Source organism: Balaenoptera physalus (assembly GCF_965194825.1).
Source record: "Balaenoptera physalus genome assembly, chromosome: 17".
In the NCBI taxonomy this organism is placed as follows: Eukaryota; Metazoa; Chordata; class Mammalia; order Artiodactyla; family Balaenopteridae; genus Balaenoptera; species Balaenoptera physalus.
The window spans coordinates 24925640-24952309 of NC_138895.1; the positions used below are offsets into that span (position 1 = coordinate 24925640).

Here is a 26670-nt window from a genome sequence, read left to right on the forward strand (position 1 = left end):
AGTTGGCAGTCTTTGGATTCCATTTACCGATGGGGCCCCTTCGAGCGCCTCGCCCACATTCCCACCCTGCCTGTAGCGAATGGCCTCCCCCTCACTTCTTGAGACCAAGTTCCAGATACCCTGCCCCCTCTGCTCTCATTTGCCTTTGAGGGGGCAACCAGATTACTCAGTGCCCTCGATCTGACCTGCATAGTTCCCTGTGCCCACAGAGATCTATTACTAGGCACTAATGCAAAATATATAGTATTGCCATTGTAGCTTTTTAAAGGTTTAGCTTTCTGCTCTAGTAATTACTCAGGGTTTTACGTCTTCTTTAATATGAGAAGACTGCCTTCCCTCTTTACAGTTAATTTTACAAAACAAGGGAAACAGCAGCTGTATATGACATTACAGAATGAAAGATGAAGTTGAGCCTAATTAATGCAGGCTTTGCTTTAATAACAGCTTTATTCCTAATAAACAGTGTGACATTTTCATTAACCTAGATACAAACTCCCACACAAATACTCACTCATGAAATACTATGAAAATACTGAATTTAGAAACTTTTGCGCTTCTCTTTCAAGACCCAAATGATTTTAGATGCTGTCACTTGTCATAGTTTTATTATGACTACTAAAAATTACTAGTTAAAAGTCATACTATTTGCAGGCCCCATGCTACACATTCCATACATCCTCATCTCAAGGGATGCTTGTGGGACTTCTATGGGATCTGTACTATTCCTATGCTTGTTCTACAGGTGGGGAAACGGAGGCTTGGAAAGGTTAAGGGACACAGCCAGTGAGTGGCGGAGCCAAGTTTCAAACTCAAGGGTACCTGACTCCAAAGCAACACCTCACTCACATCATTTTGGATAACACATAGCTGTCACCTAAGAGTGTGGCCAGATATAGTTTCTTTGCACCTCTGCATCCCTAAGCATATACATAGTCACTACTAAGTATTATATTAGTCGAATCAAGAAACTATAAACCAATGGTCTCTAATCCCATTATTGCTAAATATTTGACACAGACATCCTTGGTTAGATGTGACTATTTTCCAGCTGTGTGTAATTCTTTCAGCTGTTTCTCAGCTAGAAGAAATCAATGAACAGAGTCAATCTGGCATCACTCTGCTAAACTGTGATGTTATAAGAAACCTGCTTATCACCATGGGGAGCTGAATGCAATCTCCAATGAGTGGGTGGCCCACCAGGAACAGAATTTGTTCTGCTGTCAGGAGAAAATGCTGGCAATGGCCACTTGTCAGATCGCTTCCTCCACCAAGGCAGCTGAGACCTCGGGTGAGTTTAGCAAGCGTACATAAGAAATGGAATGGAGTCCAGACCTTCCTATGTGAGTTAATTACCATGAGACTTTGGACACACTATCTTCCTTCCCTGTATCATTTAACCTTATCCACGATTCAGGGATAACAATGTCTGGCCCTGCCTCCTCTGCTTCCCAAGGACGGTGTTAAGATGACGTGACGGGCTCAAGACCTTTGGGTAGAAAGAGCTGAGGTTAATGAACCTGTGTCCACACACTCAGCGCTGAGCAACACAAAATCAGGCCAAGACACATGCACATGGTAATCAGGGTTAAGCATGTGAGGTTCATAAAATATTTCTTTTGACGTTAGTGAAGCCAAAATAAACAAAACAACAACAATAACAACAAAAGAAGCCTCAGAAACGGACCCTCCCCTTCTCCAGTCCCCATCTGTAAAACAGAAACAGAAACTCCTTGTCTTTAAGTAAAAATTACAGGGCAACCTTTTTAGTTTCCCAGATTTTAAAAAGCAACAAAAGCTTTAAGAAAATAAATATCCTAAGGCCCAGGCTATCTAACCTTTTTATTTTAATATGTTTTATATATGGATGAATATTTATCACTCCAGATTTATTACTGCCTCAATATTTATTACTGTCTCTATGCATATTTCTCCAGCTGTCTTAGGTTGTCAAGTCTGATAAGGCAGGGGCCAAACTGAGTTGGTTCTTTTTGTAAAGCATGTGAAATTGTCATGCATAATTAGGCACGTAAAGGATTTTTGATGAAGCTGATTATGAAGAATGCGAACAGTTGGTACCGCAGTAGGCATGTTTCCTGAAACCTTCCTGTCTTTCTGCAATGTCAGAAGATCACACGCTCACAGACGTGCAGAGCTCACGGAAGCCTGGGCTGAGAGATCATGCAGAGCGAGCTGAACACCATGTGGTCTGTGGCCAAGCGGCAGCCATAGCAGGAGCAGCGCCCGGAAGCTCGTCCGAAAGGCAAACCTCGGGCCCCACCCCAGACCTAGTAAATCAGAAGGTGAAACTTCACAGGAGGCCCCGGCAATCTGCATGCACATTCACGTCTGAGAAGCAGGGGCTAGAGAACCATCTAGTTCAACGGCTTCCTTTCACAGACGAGGAAAGGCTGAAGGATGTTTCTGCAGTTACAGAGCAAGGGCTCGTACCTTCCGACCCCTCTTGCTCCTTCAGGACTCTTCCTCTTTAAATTACTTTTCTGTGGCTCTACAGCTTGCCGAGAACATTGCTTGTTTTTGTTTGCCACCGAGTCCTTTAATGTTTCAACATTTTGAATACACTCAGAGATGCTGGAAACAGAAATCAAGAAAAACATCTTTACAGTCGTGGGCTTACTCGCTACACGCTGCCCACATCATGATGGTGTGTGGAACTGGCGACCACGCTTCTTGGTCGAGATCTGGATCCCACATTTGTGGTACCTTTCAGGTCCAGTGATGCAGCCCAGGCTGCCATTCACCTTCGACCTCTGGTCCCTACTTCATTAACGGCTCCTAAGTCCTGGCTGACACATGGCTCTGCCTTGGAGTTCTGGAGTCCAGCCAAATGAATATTATTCAAACCCTCAAGGATATGCATTCCAAGAAAAGCAAAACAAAGCCAGAACCATTTGAAAACTTGTAAAAACTGTGAGTTGCTCTTGATCTGCTGCTCTGTCACTGCATCTTTTAAACCAGTTCCCTCCACAACTTCTCTATCCAGCTGTATTTCATCCTTCCTATATCAGATTAGGAGCCATTCATTTCTATTTAGGAGAATTTTACTATGAGTTTTCCCTCTGGAATCCAGCCACAAAAAGTAGTTAGTGAAGAATATTCAATAATATTTAAATCCCATCCCTTCTGGACCACTAATATTTTCCAAAATGCTAAAAAAAGGACTGACGTGCACTTTCATCAGATCTGTATGTGGCAAGCATCTGTCTTGACTCACATTTGAATACCAACTGGCACCCTCCCAACATATGGTGACTTTTCTGGAAAAAATATTAATTTCTCCAGGTATTGAAAAGATTGGCTGTACTTTTTTCCACAAATCTAAGTTCGTTTCTACACATTTAGAAATCAGAAAAGAATACGTTGGATATAAAAGAAAAGCACTTCATTGAAGAAGGCATGTTATAAAAACACGAAAGATTAATTGAATCAGAATTCAAAGTTTGGAGTTAAAGTGTGGAGAGAATGTGAACATTTTGCTGAAAGCAAAACATTTAGATTAGTTGGAGACCAGGACGGACTGACTTTGTTATGGGTAGCACTTCCTAAATAAACCTTGAGAGGGAGTGCCAGTCAAAAAGAGCCAGAAGGACACAGGCCTATCTTGGAAGCATCTTCCTCTCTCTCAAGGCAACATCCTTCGTAAGAGAACATCATTCTGTCATTTGGGGTACAAAGTACCCCAGAAAATACCAGTTAAGATGAAGGAAAAAAAGTACAAAGAGAAGATACTGCTGACGCTCACATCCCAAGAAGTCTATCCTGAACTGGTTGAGGTAACTGGTTTGAGGAAACCTTCACCGCATCTTTGGGGAGGTGTTAAGACAGTATATTAAGCACTCAGAACAGGGCCTAGCATCTATTAAGTGGAATATAAAATCAATCAGCATTGGAGTCCTATTTCCAAATTCTCCCCAAAACAGCAACTGAGTGAAACTATGTAACTGCTGCCCTTTAGATGAGGCATGTGCTCCCTGTTTGCTGCAGTCCTTACCGCTCCCTGTTGTCTCCCAGGTACTGCATCCAAGCACCAGCTGCTTTTGATCATTGCCTGGCACTGTTGTTCTTAAAGTAGATTAAGAGGAAAGGGAGGTAGTTTTACCCATCTCTTTACCAAATCGCTGACCTCCTGAGAGGGCTTTGAGATCCTCTGGCTCACTCATTTCTGGTACCCACCTGAGTTTCTTGCCCTGGCTAATGCTATTACCTGGATAAAGCTGCTACCTCTGCTGGGAACATGCTCACTCCCACCCCCGCCTTCCCATCTGCCCAATTAGAATTCACTTTTTAAGGCTTACGCAGTCTTTCTGACCTAGTCAGTTGGAATCTTCTGCTTAATTGTTGTGTACTAAAATTTAGAACTAGTTCTGTGGACTCCAGAACATTTTAGGCCAATGGTTGAATCTTCTGATCTTCCCCCTAACAGTTTTAAGGCCTTCTATTGCTCACAACATCCAGCTACAGCTTCTCCAACTCCTTTCTACTGGAGCCCTAATTACTTCCATGCTACACACACATGCAAACCTCAGCACGGAACTACAGTGTGAGTGTGCATGTCGGGGGGTGGGTAACTCTGGGAGCGAGGCAGGGAGGAAGGGGGCGCTAAAAAGGACAGAGAAGGCGTTCCTGTGCCTTCCGCATTTGGCGCTCCCATCCCCGCAGGACCTGGAAAGAAACGAAGTAGTAAGGGAGCCCAGAAGAGATGAAGGAAACAAAGTTGCTTCATTTTCTTCTGGGACTTCTGCAACTCACCTCCCTGGCTTCTGCTCTGCAACCCAGTGGGAAAGTCAGGTCTATATGACAAGGTGGGATCAAGAGTGAAGGGGAGGAGGAGGCAAGAGGCAGGAGAAAGAAACATCCCCACTTTTACTCCTTGTGACTTCCTAACCCGCTCTCCATAATCCCCCACTTCAGAGAGAAAGTCTGCAGCTGCTGAAAGAATAGGAAAGAGAGAAGATATTGGAGAATAAAGGGCAGTTGAAGCTCACATCACCCTTCCCCACCATCTCAAAAGCCTTTCAACCTCCTTCACTCCTATGCCCGCTTCTTAGTCCCAAATGTCTCCATGGCAACATGAATGCCTCTTCCCACAATTCACTCTGCTCCTTCCCCTCCATCCCTAAGTCCACTCAAAGGAGCCATACCGGGGGCTAGAAGAGAAGCTCCTTGAAGACAGGACTCTCCCCTTGTTCAACTGGTGATAACCATGCCTAGTACTGTCTGGCCCACAGGAATCAAGCCCAATGAATGGAATTGGATTAATGAAAACCCCTGAACTCAGTAACAGTTTTCCTTATAGGATCATTGTTATAAAAGTACTCAGCAACCCTCTTGACACAAAGAAGGAGAAAAAATACAGGAAGTGTCTGCTATTTTAGTTCTTTCAATGCCAGCGTTTCTGGGTTCGAATTATGCACTCAGTTGCATGTTATTTCTCATGCACTTGTTTCTTGAGATAAGGTGACAAATTTTTTTAAATTAATTAATTAATTAATTAATTAATTTTTGGCTATGTTGGGTCTTCGTTTCTGTGTGAGGGCTTTCTCTAGTTGTGACGAGCGGGGACCACTCTTCATCGCGGTGCGTGGGCCCCTTGCTATCGTGGCCTCTCTTGTTGCGGAGCACAGGCTCAGTAGTTGTGGCTCACGGGCCCAGTTGCTCCGCGGCATGTGGGATCTTCCCAGACCAGGGCTCAAACCCGTGTCCCCTGCGTTAGCAGGCAGATTCTCAACCATTGCGCCACCAGGGAAGCCCAAGGTGACAAATTTTTAGTCTTTTTAATAAAATCAACTGCAAAAAGATTTAAATCTATTACTTTAAAAGTAATACTTTTAAAGATACTTTAAAAACAAATATCTTGAAAAAAATTGAAGACAATTAATTCCACTGGAATATGAAGGTTTTTCTTCTCTAGTCCTTCAGAAAGTGGAGATAAGAACTAAGGCCTTTTCCAACAAGGCCGAAAATCTCCCTAACATTTTATGTCATGAATGAACATAGTTTGGAAATGAGAAGATATCTGGGTTTAGTGCAAAGACTAAGCCTACAAAAACATCTAAGGCTGGAAATAGATTCTCCGAAGAGACGTCTGAAAACACACATTGATAAGTGTCCCAAAAGCATGTGGAGCTTTGACTTGCCATTCTTTATCCTTGCTTATTTTATCTAAGTTACTTCGCAGGCTCCTGACTCATTACATTAAAAGACAGGCTGTTTCAGATGACCTTGTAAGTACAGAATAATCAGAGCAATTGACAAAGAAGGGGAAAAAAATGTACAGTGCAGAGATGTTGCTATTTATGAAAGGAAACATTGACTGTTTGGTGCAGGAGAGAGCAAGCCTGTCTTCTGGCTCTGTAAAACTTCCCTCCTATAACAGAAACACTGACAGCGGGCTGACAGCATACACCAGGCGCTGTTCTATGCACTTTTCATGTGACAACAACCCTATGAGGGAAATACGATTATTATCCCCATTTTACTGATGGGGAAACTGAAGTATAGAGTATAGGTTAATCATTTGCTCAAGGTCATAGAGTTGGTGGGGGAGGGGCAGGGAGGCAGACACACAACAACAAATAGTCTGGCTTTTAACCTCTCAAGCTTTATTCCACACCCTTTCACTCACTTCTCCATCACCTTCCTTCTCTCCTACAAATGCTCGAGTTTCACCCACAGCGGCATTGTAAGTTAAAAGTCGCTGATGTCCGGATCTGGTGAAACCCTAGCCAGGTCTCAGCCTTCTCAGACCTTTCCCTTCAAATAAACATAACATGGATTGGCAGCGAGATGGGTGAAAAGAGTCCACAGATTAGATTCCAAGCAGCCTTCCATTCCTGGAATCCCCCCAGCCCATCCCCATCTTCCGTCAGCACTAGTCACACACCCAGCCTGAAAGGTTATCATCTTCATGGAATTTTCCATCATCCCTCAATCCTAACACAATGTGTACAAACAAGGCAGCCTCTTGTCATCTACAGTTTGGTCAGTAAAAAAAAAAAAAACAACAAACAAACCAACTTCTAATCATAATAGAGCATGCGATACCATTATCCTCAGACAATACTGAATTACTTAGGAGTTCGATATGGAATATTATCAGTTCCTTCTGAATGTCTGTTCTGTAACGAAAATGTGTTAAGTACTACAAAGTACGCCAATAGGAATAACATTACTCCTTCCCTCGTGGTTAAATTCTCCTTCTTTACTTCCATTTCCTACTAGGTCAACTATTTCAGACCGAGTATCTGAGGATCAGTGGAGATACTCAGAATTTGGCTCCTTCAGAGAGACGGGGCCTTTGAGTTGTAAAATTGAAAACACCTTGAATACTTTGTTAGAAAGCCAGATGCAGAAGAAATATTATCGCTTATTATGCATATTACGTCATGAAATTAAATCAATTTATGAGCACCTCACTGAAACTCTGAGAGAACTACCAGAAAGTCTTTATCAAGGAATGTTAAAGTAACTATTAGCAATGAGAAACTGCACAAGACTCATTATTACTAATTTAAGAAATGCCAAAGAAGACGTTCTATTTCGTGTACGCCTATTTCATTTCAGTGAACAGTTTTCCTAGATGGACTAATGATTTCAGCTCCTCCAATTCCATGGGAGTCTTAAGTTCGACAACTGTAAACTCTCTAATAATGGAGGTTTTTAGAAATATAACTTTAAATAATTCATAGTTAGGGAAGATACATCTATACAAATTGCTAAGATAAAAGTTAGAACATTAAAGCCATGAGAAAGAAATGTGACTTGTATGTAAAAAAAAATAAAATAAAATGAAGCAATAGATTCTTACTGGAGAGATAGAAAGGTTGCATAAACTTTGAAGAATGAGGGCCCTGTGGGCAGGTGAGGAAGGGAAGGAGAATATGGTGCCAGCAGCAGTAACAGCTTTGGCTCTATCGTGAAGGGCGAGTCATAAATGCAAGTGCTGACCAGGGTCAGGCAGGTACCATATATGAGTGTAGTGTGCCAGAGGAACTCAAAGCCTTCTTAAAAGCTCTACGATGAGGTAGAAAGGTGGGTAAAAATGTTACTTTTCTTTATTCTAAGGAAAACAACAGTGTCATGCAATGATAAAAAGGCAGCAGATGGTTGGCTGCATTATCTGGCAGACAATAAAGAGTGGTGAGGACTGTGGCAAACATGCCTCATCTAAATGGACAGCCACTAAGCAAACATATCTAACTCCTTTGGGGCAACTTGGGAATGTGAAATCCAGTGCTGGCAGATTTTTTTCTGTTTTTTTTTTTTTTTTTTTTTTTTAAGAGAAGCTAGAAAACTGGATTTTCACATGGTATCTCACAGTGTTTAAACATATGCTATTAATATAAATTTAAAAATACTACTCTACCTCCCAACATTAAGTGGGCCAACAAATCAGGCTTGAGGATCAGGTCTGAGGGCCACTTGACACATGGCTTCTGCTGAGGTGGGAGTAAGATGGAATTTGGGTGGCAAAGGCCTGGAATTTCAATCTCAGATGTACTACTTTGTGGCCTTGGAAAAGTGCTTCAACTCCCTGAGGTCAGCACTTTGTGCCAGAAAGATGCTTGGAGACTAAATCAGCAGCCTATGTGAACAGGCAGAAAAGTTTAGTCATTAAGAAAGAATGCGGGCTTTGGAACCAGTTCAGATGCAGTAATCTGCCCTCACTACTCATCAGGGCAAATTATTTCACCTCTCTGTGTCATAGTGTCCTCTTCTTTAAAAAGCCACTGACCTCATAGGGTGTTGAAGACTTAACAAGTATTAACTGTTTTTTGACACATGTGATCAATATAACAGGATCCCTTGCCTTCCTTCCTAACCCCCACCAAACAAAGACTAACTTAAGAGGCAATTTCATCCTAACATCTTTCTGAATTTGGACATGGAAAGTTCTGTACAGTATGACACTGAATCAAGTTGTCAAATTGAAATGATCTACAAGAAATGTTAAAAGTTCTTCACTTTATTTTTTAATTAAATTTTAATTTTTAGATAATTGTAGATTCATATGCAGTTGCTTATAATACAGAGAGATCCCAAGTATCCACTGCTCAGTTCCCTGCAATGGTAATTTCTGGAAACACTATAGTACAATATTATAACCAGGATATTGACAACTATACAGTGAAGATACAAAACGTTTTCATCACCATGCAGGATTACATATATTGCCCTTCTATAGCCACACCCACTTCCCTGCTGCCCCTACCACATCCTTAACCCCTGTCAACTACTAATCTGGTCTCTATTTCTATAATTTTGTCATTTTAAAAGAATGTTACATAAATGGTACCATACAGTATGTTACCATTTATGACTGCCTTTATTCAATTAGCATAATTCCCTGGAGATTCATTCAAGTTGTTGCATGTATCAGTAGCTGGTTCCTTTTTATTGCTGAGTAGTATTCCATGGTGTGAATGTACCACATTTGTTTAACCATTCATCTGCTGAAAGGCATCTGAGTTGTTTCCAGTTTCAGCTGTTACAAATAAACCTACTACAAATATCTGTGTAAAGATTTTTGTGAGAACATACTTATTAATATCTTTGGGATAAATGCCCATGTTTAGCTTTTGAAGAAACTGCCAAACTCATTTCCAGAGTGGCTACAACATTTTACATTTCTACAGCAATATGTGAGTGATCCGGTTTTCCCACATCCTCACCAGCATTTGGTGTTGTCACTGTTTTATATTTTAGCCATTCTGATAAGTGTGTAGAGCTATTTCGATTTTGTTTTATTTTGCATTTTCCTAATGGCCAATGATGTTGAACATCTTTTCATGTGTTTATTTACCATCTGTGTACCCTCTTCAGTGAAATGTCTATTTCTTTTGTCCATTTTATAATTGTATTATTTGTTTCTTTTTATTGTTGAGTTTTACTAATCTTCTGTTAGACACATGGTTTGCAAATATTTTTTTTCCCACTCGGTACCTTGCCTTTTCATCCTCTTAGCGGAGTCTTTTGCCAAGGAAAAATTTTAAATTTTGGTTATGTCCAATTTATCAAATTTTCCTTTTATAGATCGTGCTTTTGCTGTCAAGTCTAAAAACTTCTTACCTAGATCTTAAAGATTTGTTTCTATATTTTTCCCAAGAGTTTGATGTTTTACATTTAAGTCCATGATCCATTTTGAGTTAATTTTTGTAGAAGATGTGAGACAGGTCACAATTCATTCCTTTTTAACATACGGATGCCCAATTGTTCCAGTGCTATTTACTGAAAAGGCTAACTTTCCTTCACTGCATTGCTTTTGCATCTTTGTCAAAAGTCAGAATCCCTTTATGTTGTTTATAAGCCAAACAGTCCCTGGTACTCTGCTAGACCAGCTCAAATGGACTAAGGCAGTAGTTTAAAATATCTCAAATTTATAACCTCACAGATCTGGAAGTCAGAAGACCCACTGCATTCCCTCTCATGGTGCTAAGGGAGAATTGGTTGTCTTGCCTTTTCCAGATTCTAGAGGCTGTCTGTAAATCTATTCTTGTGACCCTGCATCACATTGCCTTTTCTCCTTCTGCTTCCATCCTTATATCTTTTTGCCTGGCCCTCCTACCTGCCTCTTTTTTTTTTTTTATTTTATTTATTTTTTTGGCTGTGTTGGGTCTTCGTTGCTGTGCACGGGCTTTCTCCAGTCGTGGCAAGCGGGGACTACTCTTTGTTGCGGTGTGTGGTCTTCTCCTTGCTGTGGCTTCTCTTGTTGCGGAGCATGGGCTCTAGGCGCATGGGCTTCAGTAGATGTGGCTCCAGGCTCTAGAGTGCAGGCTCAGTAGTTGTGGCGCACGGGCTTAGTTGCTCCGCGGCATGTGGGATCTTCCCGGACCAGGGATCGAACCCGTGTCCCCTGCATTGGCAGGCGGATTCTTATCCACTGCATCACCAGGGAAGTCCCTACCTGCCTCTTAAAAGAACCCTTATGAATACACTGGGCCCACCCAGATAATCCAGGAGATTTTCTCCATCTCACAATCCTTAGTCGCCTCTGCAAAATCCCTTGACCATGTAAAGTGACAGATTTACAGGTCCTTGGAATTATGATGTGGACCATGCAAAGTGACAGATTTACAGGTCCTTGGAATTATGATGTGGATATCTTTAGGGGACCATTATTCAACTTACCACACTTAGCTTCTTGTAACTGTACACTTATATCTTTTGCCAAATTTGGCAAGTTTGCAGCCTTTATTTCTTCAGGTACTTTTTTAGCCCTTCTCTCTTCTGCCTCTTCTCCTGGGACTTCACGCCACAAATGTTAGACCTTCAGTTAGAGTCCCACAGGTCCCTGAGACTCTGTTTTTGTATTTTCTTCAGTCTGTTTTTCTCTCTCTGTTCAGATTTGGGTAATTTGCATTGTTCTATCTTCCAGGGCACTGATTCCTTCCTCTGTCCCCTCCATCCTGCTGTTCCGGCCATCCATTGAGATTTTTGTTTTGGTTGTTATATTTTTCCAGCCTAAAGCTGAGACTTTCTGTTTTCTCATTTGTATCCAGCCTGTTCATAATTGTTCAGTGAAGCATATTTATGATGGCTGTTTTAAATTCTTTATCAGATAATTCTACCATCTCTGTCATCTCAGTATTGGCCGCTATTGATCGTCTTTTTTTCACTCAGTTTGAAATCTTCCTGGTTCTTGGTATGACATGTGATTTTTTTTATTGAAAGCTGGACATCTGGGGTATTATGTTATGAGACTCTGGATTTTATTTAAACTTTCTGTTTTAGCTGCCTTCCTCTGATACCACTCCAGCAAAGGAAGGGAAAGACTAGGTCATTATTGCCACATCAGGGGAGAATTAGGTTCCCCACTACACCTCCACTGACATCTGAGAGAGGGACAGATAGGGATGCTGGGCAGGGGGAGTTCTGGCTCTCCACTAGGTCCCTACCCCATGCCTTCCTGGCTGGGAGGAGCAGCGTTACTGCTTCCTATGTGGTCTCCACTGACACCACCCTAGTGGTTGGGAGGTGTGCAAATCCAGGCTCCTCGTGTGGTTTCCACTTACACAGGGGTGGAGGTGGCAGGTTTTGTTACCAGCAGAAATCAAAGTCTTGGCTCCCTACTGCTCAGCCTTCTGTGACACCACCCACTGGGGGAGAGGGCTGGGTGCTTCCTTAGAGCCTGGCAAGGATGGAAGTCCAGGCTTCCCAATCAGCCTTTGCTGACAGGGTGGGACCACAGTTTTTTCTGTGATGTTTGGCTAGAGGACAGTGGCTGGTGTCGAAAAGTTTTCTGTCTTGCTAGGGTGTCCCTTTTCTGGTCTTTTGGCTAAAGAGAACAGGCTTTGGTTGTTGTCATTGTTGTTTTGTCTGTTCCTGTTGTTTCCTGATTGCTGGCTTCTCCGACTCTAAATTTGATATATTTTGCCAAATATATGAGGCAAAAAGAAAACCCATGTAACTAATCATCATGTCACTCCTTGGGTCTTGAGGTTCTTTTTCTCCACCTTTCACAGTCTTCTTACATTTGTTTTACAGAGTGTCTAGGGGTTTTAGTTATACTTTGTCAGGATAACAGGGAAAAGTATGTCTACTTCACCTTTCCAGAAGCATAAGTAGTCCTTCCTTCCATTTTGAGGTTAAAATTAGAAACCTTATCAAGCAAGGAAATTGCACTTACTGTGCTGAGGACACTACATCAAGTAGCTGCAAAGTTTACAGGAAATCAATTTCAAATACTTATCAAATAACTTAAGGAAAACTTTAAAATTTTTGCCATGGCATTTAACCCGTAAAAAAACCAAATTGACAAAGAGTATATTTTAACTGTTCTCAAAAAATACCCAATGATTTTAGTTAACTTTGTATTTGAGGATATTTTAAGAAAAAGAAAGGGACTTTTTCTCTGTGGGCAATGTTTTGCAATTAGTTACCTATAATACTGAGGTTTTTTAGTTTTTTTCCTACTTCAGTCATTATCTGAAGGCTTCTTTCTTTCCTAAGCTGTCTGTAAGAATTAGCTGCATGGATATTATGTGTGATTATACTTATATTATCTGAAAGCTTTTCTCTCACATCACCTCTTTATAGAATTTAAGAGAACTAGATGTGTGCTGCAGGATGGCAGACAGAACCCCAATATTACATATATTTTCCTTTAATCAGCCCTTTATTTTTAGATAAAATGGACAGAGTGGCAAAAGCACAGCTAAAAGTAAATAAAAGTCTGTCGAAAACACATTGAAATGAAGTCTGTTCTCAACAGAAATTCCTTTTTGCAGATCAATGTGAAGGATTACTCTTTAAATATTGTTTTAAAAAGTGTCCAAATTAAATAAGATATAGTAAGTAGCAAGAAATGTGCAAATTAGAATAACCTTCAAATAGATAAAGGCACTTGAAAACAGCCTAAGAGGAGCTCTGAGTTAGGACATTTGGGCATTTACTTGGAACAGCTGTGGGAAAATCAGGGTTCAGATTTTGTGTTCTACTTGCCAATTAGAAGCAAATGGCAACTCCTCAGGGTAGACTCTAAATTCACCACATTATTTCTTCACATAGCCATTTTCCCTTCCTTGGGTGAACAGAAGGAAAGTGCATGATACGGTACACAGTGAGATGTAAAATAAGGATTAACAAGCCATTCTGGAGATTTAGCAAAAATTAAGATTCATCGACCAGCTTGACTCATAGCCAATCTGGCAAGAAAGCATCCTAGAAAGCAAACTAACAGTGAAGTGACAAGCAGCACAAAAAAATGAAATAACTCACAGAAGCATTAAAATCATGAAAAGGTGTATTGTGTTCTGTGATCAACCAAGTCCATTGCTAGAATAACAAGAGTCCATTCTGTACTCAATAAGCTACTCCAAAACAGCCCACTGTAAAATCTGCTTAAGGAAACAAACAGTACATCCCACTACCTATCTCCACAGAAGAGAATTTATCAGTGGAGAGGAACACACAGGATGGTGTGGAGACTTATTTTCCCTTTATGTGAAAAGGACACGTGAGATATCCTGACAGAGCTGAGGTGTGGCAGCATGAGAAGGAACCCTCAGCCTGGAGCCCAGCACTGCAGGCGGTCACTTGGATGTGCCAGGCAGTAGGCAATGCTGAAGACACAGAAGGGAGATTCTGTGTGCTGCCCACCAGGGTTTTAAGACTTTAGACAGTTATAGGAAGGGAGGCGTTTTAATGCCATTTTATCCCAAGATACATCAAGGATCAGTGAAAAAACACTGATTTGAAACTTAAGGTTCTTGGGAATTCCCTGAAAGTCCAGTGGTTAGGATACGGGCTTTCCACTGCCGTGGACCCGGATTCAATCCCTGGTCCGGGAATTAAGATCCCACAAGCCACGTGGAGCAGCCAAAAAAAACCCACAAAAAAAACAACAAAAAAAACTTAAGGTTCTTCAGCACTACACGTTTACTCTAAGTTTAAGATATTTTAACGTTGCCTAATTACCTCATGTTTTATCAAAAATAGCTCTTCAATATCTATTATCTTAAGAGAGCTTCAGATTTGGGTGCATGTCTTTGATTATGCATTATTTACAGGCCAACTCCTTCCTAAAAGGATTTGAAACAGTCTCAGTGATTCATCAATTTATGAAAAAAATGTACTAAACTCAAGGGCATGTGTTGTAATAGTGACTCACTAAAATTACAACTGGATACCAATGCTGCATTTATGATTTTTAATCACCCAAAGTCCATTTTTCTCCAAAAGAAGAGCTCTTGGAACTAAAATTAACATTCTATAATCATTATTAATTGGGGATTTTTTTAACCTATTTTTTCCTCTAGTGCATATAATCCTAATGTGTTTATCCTTGTTATGGGTCAATAGCAAAACGATTATGATATCTTTAGGTGTAATAAGAGTAAACTGGGTAAGGAGACCTGGAAAAATAGTTGGAAAGTGCTAAGCCTTTAAAAAGAAGCCAAATAAATCTGCCTTGCCAAACAAACATTTAAACCAAACCACTACGCACACATTCAGAAAAAAAGCTAGCTTAACATGCCAGTAGAAAGATCCAGAGATGCTAAGCTCTAACAAGGGCAAGGGAAAATTATTATCAAAAATGTCCAAATGAAAGGCTTTGGACAAAATGAAGAAGTTCATTTACCATCCTTAGGGGAAAAAAGTTAAATCAGTAAAGAACTCTTTCTTTCTTGGCAATAAAGGCTGGTCTATTTGTTTTTCGCTTTCTTGGAAAACACTGTACCAAATTTTTACTGTTCCCTCTTGAAATTCAATATGCTAAAGTATTTTACAAGTGGAGATTTATCACAACTCTGTCAAGAACTGTGAAGGCTCTGAGATTTTATCTTGTAAGCTAACAAATTGGCCTGCCACATTTCATGGATGCCGTAAGAAGACACAAGACTCTTGGGTCAGAGACAAAGGGTTGTATTACTTGCAGCCTGGCAAGCAAACAGCATAAGTTTCCTGTTTAGTCACTTCTGCTTGGTGCTCAGGTCCCAGGGGTGCTATGGAGGGGCTCAGGTGGGTGCTGTGCTTATAGTGGGTTTGCATCACACCTAAAGAACCCTGAGTTTGGGGAACATTATGGAGCCTTGCCCTAGATGGAAACATTTTTATATTGGACAGTAAATAAATCTACCCTTTTCTCTGAATGTAGACACTATCTCTGTCTTCTAAGGCTATTTACATCACAAACATCCTTGAAAAAATAGTGCTTCTACTTGCAAGACATGCGGAAACATGAGAGACCTGTCCCAACACTCTCATTGAAAACAAACAAACAAAAACAAACAACAAAACCCATGAAGATTGACTGAAATTGCACTACATTTACACATTAATCTGGGGAAGGACCGCATCTTTCCTATATTGAATTTCCCAATCTATGAACACTGTATGTCTTTCCATTTACTTAGGTCTTTTATGTGTTTCAAATAAAGTTTTATAATTCTCTTCATAAAGGTAAGATCTTTCTTGAGTCTTTGTAGGTTTCTATTGCTAACATAAATGATATTTTTATATTATTTAAAACAATCTAAAACAACTGTCTAATTCTCCCTGGTATATAGGAACACAATGATGATATAGCCCACAATCTTTCTAAACTGTCTCCCAGGTAACTTCTGGAACTCCTTCTTTGCTTTATCAATCAGTCAACAGCATTCCGCAAATATTCAGTGAGTACCTTACTACATGTCCTTGGAGTGGATTATAAACACAGCTAAGCATTTATGGAGCTCTTACTGTGTCCCAGGTACTATACTTATGCTTTCTATGTAGTAGCTCTTTTATTTCTCAAAACACTGTATAAGATAAATTCTGTTATTTAGATAAGGACAACAAAATAGAATATGTAACTCGCCCAAGATCACACGTTGGTAAGTGGAAGAATATGCTAAATGTCCTCAAAGAATTTCCAGTCAGTCCAGCCTTAAGATTTATGTATGTGTGAAAATTTCAAGTCCTGAATAATAATGATTTTCCTCTCCAGTCGGGAGTTTCCAGGATTGGTTGAAATGGGGCTCTGGACCTCAAGTCAGGAAACTTACACTGAAGTTCTGCCCCACACCGCCTAGCTTTTTGATGAGTGCAGGCAAGTAATGTACCTGCTTAAGTCTTCGTTTTCAACACCACAATGAAAATGCTGCTTGCTCTATCAATTTCACAGTCTTTGAAGGGAAAGTGAGAAAATAATAGCAAATTGTGTAAAATGTCATAAAATGTAGATGAAGTGCAAATTGTTCTAAAAATGCAGGTATCGATCCTTACTCTCTGACGTAGGCAGTGTCTCTATAACAGTCATCCTGTTTTTATCTTCATTTCAGAATCAATTCAGCAAATATTTGATCGGTTACTATAGAACAGATTCAATACTAGACACTGGGGAAATAAACATTAATATGTTGTGATGTCTGCCTTCAAGGAACTCACAGTCTAGCAGGAGAGAGACCACTAACGGGGCGATTACAATAAAGTGTGAGCTGCTTTGGATAAGGGATACTCTAAACAAAGCATTACGGGAATGCAAATAAAGGACATCTAAACCAAATTCACTTGGAGTGGCTGGAGAAGTAGGGACAGCTGCTCAGAGAAAGGGGCACCTGAAGAGGGAAGCAGGAGTTAGTTAAGGGATTCAGGGAATAGTTTATGCAAAGTCTCGGGCCACATTTAAGAAACTTTGAGTTGATGTATAACTAGAACACAGAACACACAGGAAAGTGTAACAAATGAGGCTGGATTTGAAACAGAGCAGGACCCCATGGTCCTTCCCCCCACATCCTCTGTCTGCCTTTTGTCTGTAGAAAAACCTTAGCCAAAGAAGAAGTTTAATCAGAGAAGGAAGAAAATGCAGAAACAAACGAAAGCAGTCAAACGGGACAAAACAAAAATAGTTTAGTCAGTAAGCAGAGTTAAGGACATTTAGCTTCTTCTCAAGGGCTAAAGATAATATTCTGAGCCATATCCTGTGTGTTGTCTTATAGATACAGAGACCTCCACCAGGTGAAAGAAGTTAACTACATGATGACCAGACTATAGCCATGATATAAGCTGCCACAATTCCAAGAATTGGACTGAAGAAAACGGGAACAAACCGACCCTGGAACTGAAGATTAACTGTACTTAAAACAATCATCATGACGCTGGTCAGACCACCGATGACCAATTTCAAGATGACTGTCAGAGCTGACTGTGCTGTTTTGCATGTAGCCCCCTCCCTTCATCTATAAAAGCTCTTCTTGCCTATTGACTGTCAGTCGGGGGGAGTCGGCCTTTGGACAGGCGTCCGCCCTCCCACCCCCTGCAGGTTACCAGCATCCAAAATAAAGCAAACTTTCCTTTCCACCAACCTTGCCTCTTTACTGGCTTTTGAGCGATGAGCTGCCAGACCCCACTTTCAGTTACAGATTGACAATCGGGGACCAGATCACTAAAGACTTTGTATGCCATGCTAAGGAGTTAGCACTCTTTCCTGGAGACCACTTTCAGAAAAATCAATGAAGAATTTTAAAGAATGGCATGAACAAGTCGGCATGTTAGGTAATTCTCCCTGGCACCAGTGTAGAAAACAATATAGTTCTGGCTAAGTATGGCAGAATGGAGACCAGTTAGAAAACTTTAAAAATCATATTGGGCCATATGTCATCCAGATGATAAGACTCTAAACTAAGAGAATGGCAAAGGGATTTGAAATTCAAAGGCAGATTCAGTATTTAATAGGCATAGTGTATAAAACTTGGTGGCCAAGGGCTATGAAGAGTGAAGGATTATAGAGGCCTCAGAGTGACTTCCTGTTTTATTTGCCAGATCTACTGAACGGGTGATGGTAAGTAAGGCAAAGACTATAGGAAGAGATAAATTGTGGCAGAAGACAGTATACGGGGGCAGACTGATCAGCTGGGTGTTTGAACATGTTAAGTTAGAATATCATACAGCGAATATTCATTTTGTGTCAAGCACCAAGGGGAACTCTGAAAGAAGCACTAAACGCAATTCTTTTCCTCTATGGTCTGGTTAAGAATAAACATACATGAATAAACTATTCACGGCAATACTTGATAAATGCTAGGGTCAATGAAACGTGCAACAGTGAGTGGTCAATTTTATCAATGAGTGGTACCACAGTAGTTGTATCCTAGATCATAGGGTGAAGCAATAAACACTGACAATATTAGTTTGGACACCTGTCTGAATAAAGATAAATCCATTTATGAATATTAAAATGACATCACTTTCTACAATGAGGCTTCAGAGAAAAACATTTATTCTGAATATGATTTCATCTTTGTCAGATATGACAAATCCATAGAGTCTTTGCATCTCAGAGCAAAGAGGTTTCTAAATGTCAATCAACTAACCATCGAATGTTGATGTCCCTCCACAGATTCAGCAATATTAGCTTGGTCCAAAATTTTATCCCTCGTCACGGAACTGATCTGACAACTGCCTTGTAAATGAAGTTCACCATTAGAAGCATGTGTTTGCCAAGATCATACAGAAAAAAGAACTAAGAAAATTATTTCTCAAGTCAATGGCATATGTAAATACCTCAATTAGAAGGGCGTGTAATCTGATTTAACAATTCATTCTTTAATCCCTAACTGATCTCAAAACTAGTTTCAGTTTCTTGTGGTGGTGAGCTCCAATAGAGACATCACAGGAAAATAGAGGGAGTGAAGCACAGAACACGAGCTCTATCAGATCTCCCTTAAACCCCAACTCAGACTTCCTCGATTCCTGACACAGGCAAGTCACGCCACGACTTCAACTAGATTTCCTCTCCTACAAAGTGGGAATTGTGAGGCCTTAATGATACACTGTACATTAATGTGCTTGAACAATACTTGGTTTTCAATTAATGTTGAATGAATGAAATCTCCAAGACACATACTGAACAAAACAAACTATAAAACGAAGAAAATGATATGCTAACAATACATGACCTTTTTTGGCGTCATCAAAACCAGCTGCACAAAAACAGAACTATGTACCTGACACGAGGCTGCCCCAGGTAAGTCATCCTACCTCCAGCGGCTGAGCCAGGAAGCCAGGGCACGGCTGGCACTTGGGCCGATACCCTTGCACAATTCATTTTAACCCGAGGGTGGTCATAAAGTCTATAAATCGGTGAATGCACATAACATACGGTATATTAATGTTACTTTACAATATACCATATCTTCTAGGACATATATGTCTGTTTCCACGCTTTACAGACAATCTACATAATCGGCACAAAATGCTTTCACTATAATCACAGAGCCGAAGTCTCTTCCCACTTTACAAATCCACTGTTCTTTAAACTGCAGTGAAAGCTTTGCTTTTCTTTTCGTCTCAAGATTGTCACTGAGGTTCCTCTTTTGCTTACAGACAAATGCAGGCAGGTGGGGGGTACATTTTGCTTTCACAATACGATGCCTTGTCTTGTATGTTAGACCTCCAGAGGTGGCCCTAAGCCCGCCTCCCGCCATTAATGATGGAGATGAGGCTAACCCCCGACAACAAGCAACAAAATGTCCCTTTGGGAAAACCTGTGACAATCATGCTGGGGCCTGTAAAGGCCAGCCTTTCCTCTGCCAATTCTGCAGGACACAAGAGTCAGGCTTCAAGGGAGACAGAGCCCCTTCCTCGCTTCCAGGAAGCTCATTCAAGCTGGGTTCATGCCCGAGGCAGGCAATTCACAACTGGGGTCCAGCGTGGGTGGTGGCCGACATCCTAGTAGATGTTAGTCTACAGCTCACAGCCGTCCTGCCCTTGCCTGCTGCAGGGGCCCAACGGAGGGGGTGCGGCAGTGTGGAGGGGGGCACCCTGCTCTGGAAGAATTTTTTCTTGCTCTCTTTTCATGCTCCTCCTTCTCTCCATACTCCCGGGGGGCAAGGGTGTGTTATGAGCTGAGTTGTGTTTCCCCAAAATTCATAGGTTGATAGTCCTAATTCCCAGGACCCCACAGTGTGACTGTATTTGGAAATATGGCCTTTGAAGAGGTAATTAAGTTAAAATGAGGTCATCAGGGTGGGCCCTAATCTAATCTGATGAGTGTCCTTATACAAAGAGGCAATGAGGACACACAGACAGACATCACAGACGCACGTGCCCAGAGGAACAATGATGTGAGGCATCGAGGGGACAACCATGTGCAAGCAGAGAAGAGGTCTCAGAGGAAACCAACCTGGCTGGCACATTGGTCTTGGACTTCCAGCCTCCAGAACTGTGAGGATATAAATTTCTGCTGTTCAAGCCATCCAGTCTGTGGTATTTTGTTATGGGAACCCTAACAAACTAAAAATACAAGATGCCTTCCTTCCCCAAAGTCAGGTCAACCTAAACTTTATTATGAGATTAAATCTCCAGATAAATAACGTTCAGTACCCTATCAACAGAAGAAAATAAAGCTGGAAGCTTCTTCACACTAGATGGGGGCAGGTGGATAATTTATTTAAGTCAATGTGTTTTCAAGCCAGCTTTTACACATGATTTCTAATTATCAGTGTGCTTTTCACGCAGCAACCCTCCTCCATCTCTTCAGTATCATTTTCACAACTCTTGGTTCAAGAGCCACTTAAGAAATAAATGATTCATGGCAGCTGAAAGCACGATAATTTTCTGTGAGGCATGATGGTTGGGTTTCTAGGTCTATGGGGTGATTAAAAAATGCTACCCCTTAACCCTCTTAACTTCTTTTATGGAAAAAAGGCAAAAAGAGACCCAGAAAGACCGATGAAGATCAAATCTCTCCTTTGTAATATACATTCCCCCCCCCACCCCACCCCAGGACTTAAAATTCTACCTTTAAGAAAGAAAATTAAACTTTTCCTTCAGAAAAGCCAGACATTTCTGGTTCTGTTCCAAGATGAGATGTATCGAGTTCTAGGTTTGAGAGAAGGCCATGTTCATTCATGAGACGGATTAACCCACAAAGGATTTCTGAATTCTGCAGAGTTGTTCTTCCCATCTTCACGCAGGCAGCACTGGCTACAAAAAGGGGCAGATCACTTTGCCAGTCAAAACATGCACCAGCAGTGTGATCCTGGGCCAGATGCTTAATCACACAGCCTGTTTCCTAATCTGTAACCCAGGGAGCATACATCCCATTTACAGGGTTGTTGTGAGAGTTACATGGGATATTCAGGTAAGCACCATCCTTAGACACAATATTTCTCAAAAATCGGTCCATGGACTCCGTGCTTAAAAGCTGGAGGCTTAATGAAGTCTTGGGTCCCACTTCACGTCACTAGACCAGGTTGGGGTCTGGAAATCAGCACTTTGAACACGCATTTTAACAAGTGAATTAAGGCCATGAGGCCCAATCTGAGTCAGGACAGAGGGCAGAAGAGGAGCCCAAGATCAGCGTTTTAGCATCAAGTCGGCATGTTGCCCGCTCTGTTCTCAGCAGGTACCCTGGTTCCAGGATCCGGGCTCCAGCCCGAGGCACCAGCATCCCTGTCCTGGTCCTGGTTCACCTTTTGTCCTGCTCTCAAGTGATCTTCCTAAAATACAAACCTGGCTAGGCAGCTCCCTGCTCCGGAGCTGCCCCACTGCAACTCTCTGCCCTTCTGGTCTCCTCCGACTGCCTGAGTCTGCTCTGGCCAGGCTGGTCTCTGAATTCCGGCCTGCTCTGTTTGTTTTGCTCACATTTCAGCCTAAATGGCACCTCTTCCGGGGTGCCCTCCCTAACTGCCCGGTCACTCCCAGGAACGTTAATACATTCTACTTTTCTGCCTAGAACCTAATACCTATTGATATTCCCTTGTTTATGTGGTTGTCCCCTCCCACTAGAAAGTCAGAGTAGATACAGCTTGTTTGTTGCTCTATCCACTGCCTATCACGGTGCGTGGAACACAGAAAGAACTCAATAAACACGTGCGGAATGGATGAACATGTTAATTAATCACTGGCCTGCACTGCCAGCCTTGGCAAGGCTCTCACACCGTATGCAGGAGGCTGACAGAAAAGTTGCATTTTTACAAGGAAGCAGACAACTGCGGTACAGTTTGCATTATACAGTATCTGTGCTCAGGGGAAAGTGTTACAGAAATACAATTTCTATAAACTGATCCCGTTAAAGAAAGCTGGCATTTAAATCATTCCTATATCTTCATAGTGGTTTGTAAAGTGAAGCATTTCTTTTTTTTTTTTTCTCACAGCTGAATTTTCCAAAAATTTCACGAGAAGCCCTTAAAACAGTTAGCTGTGCGTACTTGTTATCAAAGCCAAAATCACCTCACTTACATTTTCCTACTTACTGATACAAATAAAAGTATTGTCATTGTCTTTGGAACAAAATATCCCTTAACAAGAAAGCAGTAGGGTCCAGAGAGTATTGTAAACCCACTCATGTTATAACTGTTCTCAGCTCCTTTAGAAACTGTGGGACAATGGAGCACATCCAAAGGCTCTTGTGCGCTGGTCTCGGGAAAATGGACGTGCATTGGGACCACAGAACGTCTAGAAAAGAGGCATTATAAAGAGAGCTTTTATAAAGAAAGCTATTCAAATGCATTTCTGTCCAACTCCTGGACTCATTATGGTGTAAGGAAAGATTTCAGAGACCCATAGGTACATTAAGAATAAAAGAAAACTATGAATAGATGACAGTTCCATTTTAGTACTGGCTTCCCCTCTCCCACTAATTCAGAAAAATTATATTCTATACAATCGTTTCCCAGCCAAGACCCTGCCACCCATCTTTCTCGCAAAGGAAAGGCAAAGTGAAAATCTCCACTTGGGAACTTTAATTGGTTCTCCTGTGTGTGTCATTGTGGGGAGTGAGATGCAAGGGAACTAGCCGCAGATGAGGGGGGAGGGCGCCTGGCTTCGGGTTACAGAGAATTACAAAAAGGAAAAAGGAAAATAGTTGGTTGCAAGGCTGGAAGTGAAATTATGAAAGGAAAATCAGACCACTGGGTGCAGCCTCATGAGGAGATAAGTACAGGCTTCACCCGAAATGGTTTCTGGCCTGCAGGGGACACATGGCCACCCGGGATTTACTGATGAGAACACAGTCCAAGAGGGAGAAGTTGTCACACCAGCCGGGTGGGTGTAGGTGCCACTTACAGAAACCCACGCCCCTGAGCTGAAACTGAACCTAAAGCAAGGGACGAGGGAGTCTTGCTGTTGTTTAATCTCTTCCTGTCTTTATTTTTAAATCAATATATTTTTTTAACTTGACATATAGTTGATTTACAATGTTGGGTTAATTTCTGCTGTACAGCGAAGTGATTCAGTTATACATATATATACATTCATTTTCATATTCTTTTCCATTCTGGTTTATCACAGGATATTGAATACAGTTCTCTGTGTTATACAGTAGGACCTTGTTGTTTATCCATTCTATCTGTTGATACAAAAGCTTACATCTGCTAACCCCAACCTCCCCCTCCATCCCTCTCCCAACTCCCTCCCCCTTGGCAACCAAACTTCCCTCCTGGTCCTTCTACAATGGCTAATTACCCTTAACAACAGACAGGTGTCGTGCCCGTGCCCTGGACACTGGTGGTTCTAAGTGATGGCTGCATCCCCTGGGGGAGCTTTCAAGCACCACCAAGGCAGAGCTGCCGCCCCCCACCCCCAAGGGTACCGTTAATCAGAATCACTGGGGGCGGGCCCTGGGCATCAGGAAGCAGTAAACCTCCCCAGGCGATGCTTTTTGCAGCCAGTGTGGAGAACCGTTGCTCTAAAGGCAGCAGGAGAGAAAGAAGGAGAGAGACGAGATAAGAGGGATGGGAGGGTCTACCCCAACAGAGGGGGGCAGCATCCCTGCAGCACGAAGAGGGTGAGGGCCTATTTAGAGGAGGAAGAAAGTGCAGCAGTAACAAGGTGGGGCCCCTGTGAGCTATCAGCCCTTTGACAACAGGAAATGTGGTAACAACTAGAAATGTTTGAAAACTCAAGGAAGGTGCCTGGCGAGAGAAGACAGACTTGTCCTGGCAAAACCAAGCCAGGACAAGTTGAGCTATTTAAAGTGGGGAGATACGAGAGAAGATGAATCTTGGGAAGAGGTTGTAAAACCTGGGAGGAAACTGTCTGCTGAAGCTGGAGTAGGAGGTGGGTGTCAATCAAGACACCCCAGAATGAAGTCTACACTAGAAAAAGCGGGGTGTGTACTTCCATTACCAAACGGCAATGATTCAACACCTTTGCACATTGATGGTCCCCCTTTAGATAGAAACTTTGGCGTCACACTGGAAACAATTAAGAACTTAAAAAAAAAAAAAAAAAAAAAAGAGGTAGCGAATAATAGCATGTTCCTGAGTGCCTACTACGTTTGCCTCACATTGCTCTTTAAGAATTTAGTACTGCCCTGACGAGGTTTTGAGTCTTCAAAAGGCAAAATTCTTGGATGTCCCTATAAATTTTTTTTCTGATGCTGGTGCAATACTGCACTCTCTTTTTTCTTATTTGCAGAAATTTGGTCCCCTTGCTCGTAAATGGGCCCTACAGTCTGTAGTACATTCTGCCTAAGTAATGCTGCCATAAGGACATGCACACTCACATGCCACAAAAGGAAATTTACACGTTGATTGAAATACTCAATACTCATTCTACAGCTCCCTAGGAGTGCCACAGAAGATCAGCTGAAACCCACTGCCACACAGTTACAGCTGCACCACTGGAATCTGGAAATTAACATGGATGTGAAATTTATGATTAAAAGACTAACAAGGTTAGCTAAATGCCATTAGGCAAATTATATAAGATTATGTAAGATTTTTTTAACAATTTGGAACAAGTCTGAAATGTCTTGCTTTGGACGGGTGTCCTCCTTCTAAGTTGTGAGCCCAGTAAATACCCTCTTGTCATTTTCTTCATGTCTATCTTTCTTGAATTCTAAATATCTTTATCTCAAGAGAACTCACTCTAGTGGATTCCCTACCCTGGTTTTTCTCTCTTCCTATAGCTGTTCAGTCTCACTGCCCACAATTTTGTGATGGGTGTGAAGGTTACCAAGCATGAGTCTGGAGCTACCTGGAATGATAGCTACCATTGTTACCTTTGGATTTTTCTTCGAGGACATCATTTTGACCCCCAAAAGCTATCTTCATCATCCAGGGTCCTGGACCGGGGGTGGGGGCTGGACCCCCCCGGACATGGCTATACTGCAGCAGGGAGGTAAAACCACAAACCATAAGAGAATGCGGATCTGGCTGGCGATAACACATCCATACCTGACCTTCATCCACAAAAACTGAACAGCTAACTTGGCATTTTGTCAAGTCTGATGGGAAGTTAATGATGTGAAAGAAAGACAAGTATACCCACGGCTAAGCTGTATGAAGCGCGTATGTGGCAGAGGAGATTGGGTGGGGAGGTGCTGAAAAGAGGATGGGACAATTACTTGAAATGTAATATCCTGGGATACACTGGGACAGGTTCGTAAACCTTTATCCACAATTTTGAAATGCAAAATTCTGTGAAAACAGTTTCTTTGTTACTTTGCTACCAAACGAATTTGTTCCAAATCCTGACCTGAGCTGACAGGACTTTTTCTGTCCAACTAAATGTGAATATTCATCTACTTTGCTCCAGAAATGACTGTGTTTCCTGAGTCCCATGGGAGTATTACATAACCTACAGTATACAATCTGCATTCCCTTTCTAAAAGCTGGATTCTAAAAGACGTTTGGCCCCAAAGGGTTTGGCTACATACAACTGTTGTTGACCTGCATACAACTGTTGACCTGCATACAACTCCCAAACAGGTGAGTTCTCCAGATTTAATCCTTCTACCGTTTTCCCACATCATGCAGGTATTTACCTGACCTCAGCTTTTCAGTGATTTCTACAACATTATTTTAGTAGACAGATTCACAGGGAACAAAACAGGACAAAGCTGAAAAACAGGCATACCACATACGATTTCACATATGCTGCCTTAAACACACGTGTTTATCTTTTCCTTTGTCACACTTTTCACTGTATCAGTCTGAGAGTTCTGATACTGAGTGTACCCAATCCTGTGCCATAGCACGTGTGTGGTATAGGTAATATGAAAAACAGAAACGTGATGCTGATCTTCAAAAAGAAGATATCAAACTACATTTTAACTGTAAAAATTAATATTCCAAATGATATGTCCATAGATTTGCCTTTTAGCAAATGGAGACAGAAAGTGAGGCAGAAAAGAGAAAAAGATGGAAAGATTAGTGCTTGCCTGGGGCTGGCAATGAAAACACAGAATGACCACAAACGGGCACAAGGGATCTTTCTGGGGTG

General features: G+C 41.6%; 1 protein-coding gene and 1 long non-coding RNA gene across 10 annotated transcripts in view; one reads left to right on the forward strand and one right to left on the reverse strand.

The window, feature by feature from the left end:
* PAG1 (phosphoprotein membrane anchor with glycosphingolipid microdomains 1) overlaps positions 1-26670 on the reverse strand; it is a 148292-nt gene that overhangs the window by 109238 nt on the left and 12384 nt on the right. The window lies entirely within an intron of this gene.
* LOC309646510 lies at positions 7151-14462 on the forward strand. The gene is made up of 2 exons (XR_014255408.1): positions 7151-11048; positions 11095-14462. It is a non-coding gene; the product is annotated as an uncharacterized lncRNA (long non-coding RNA).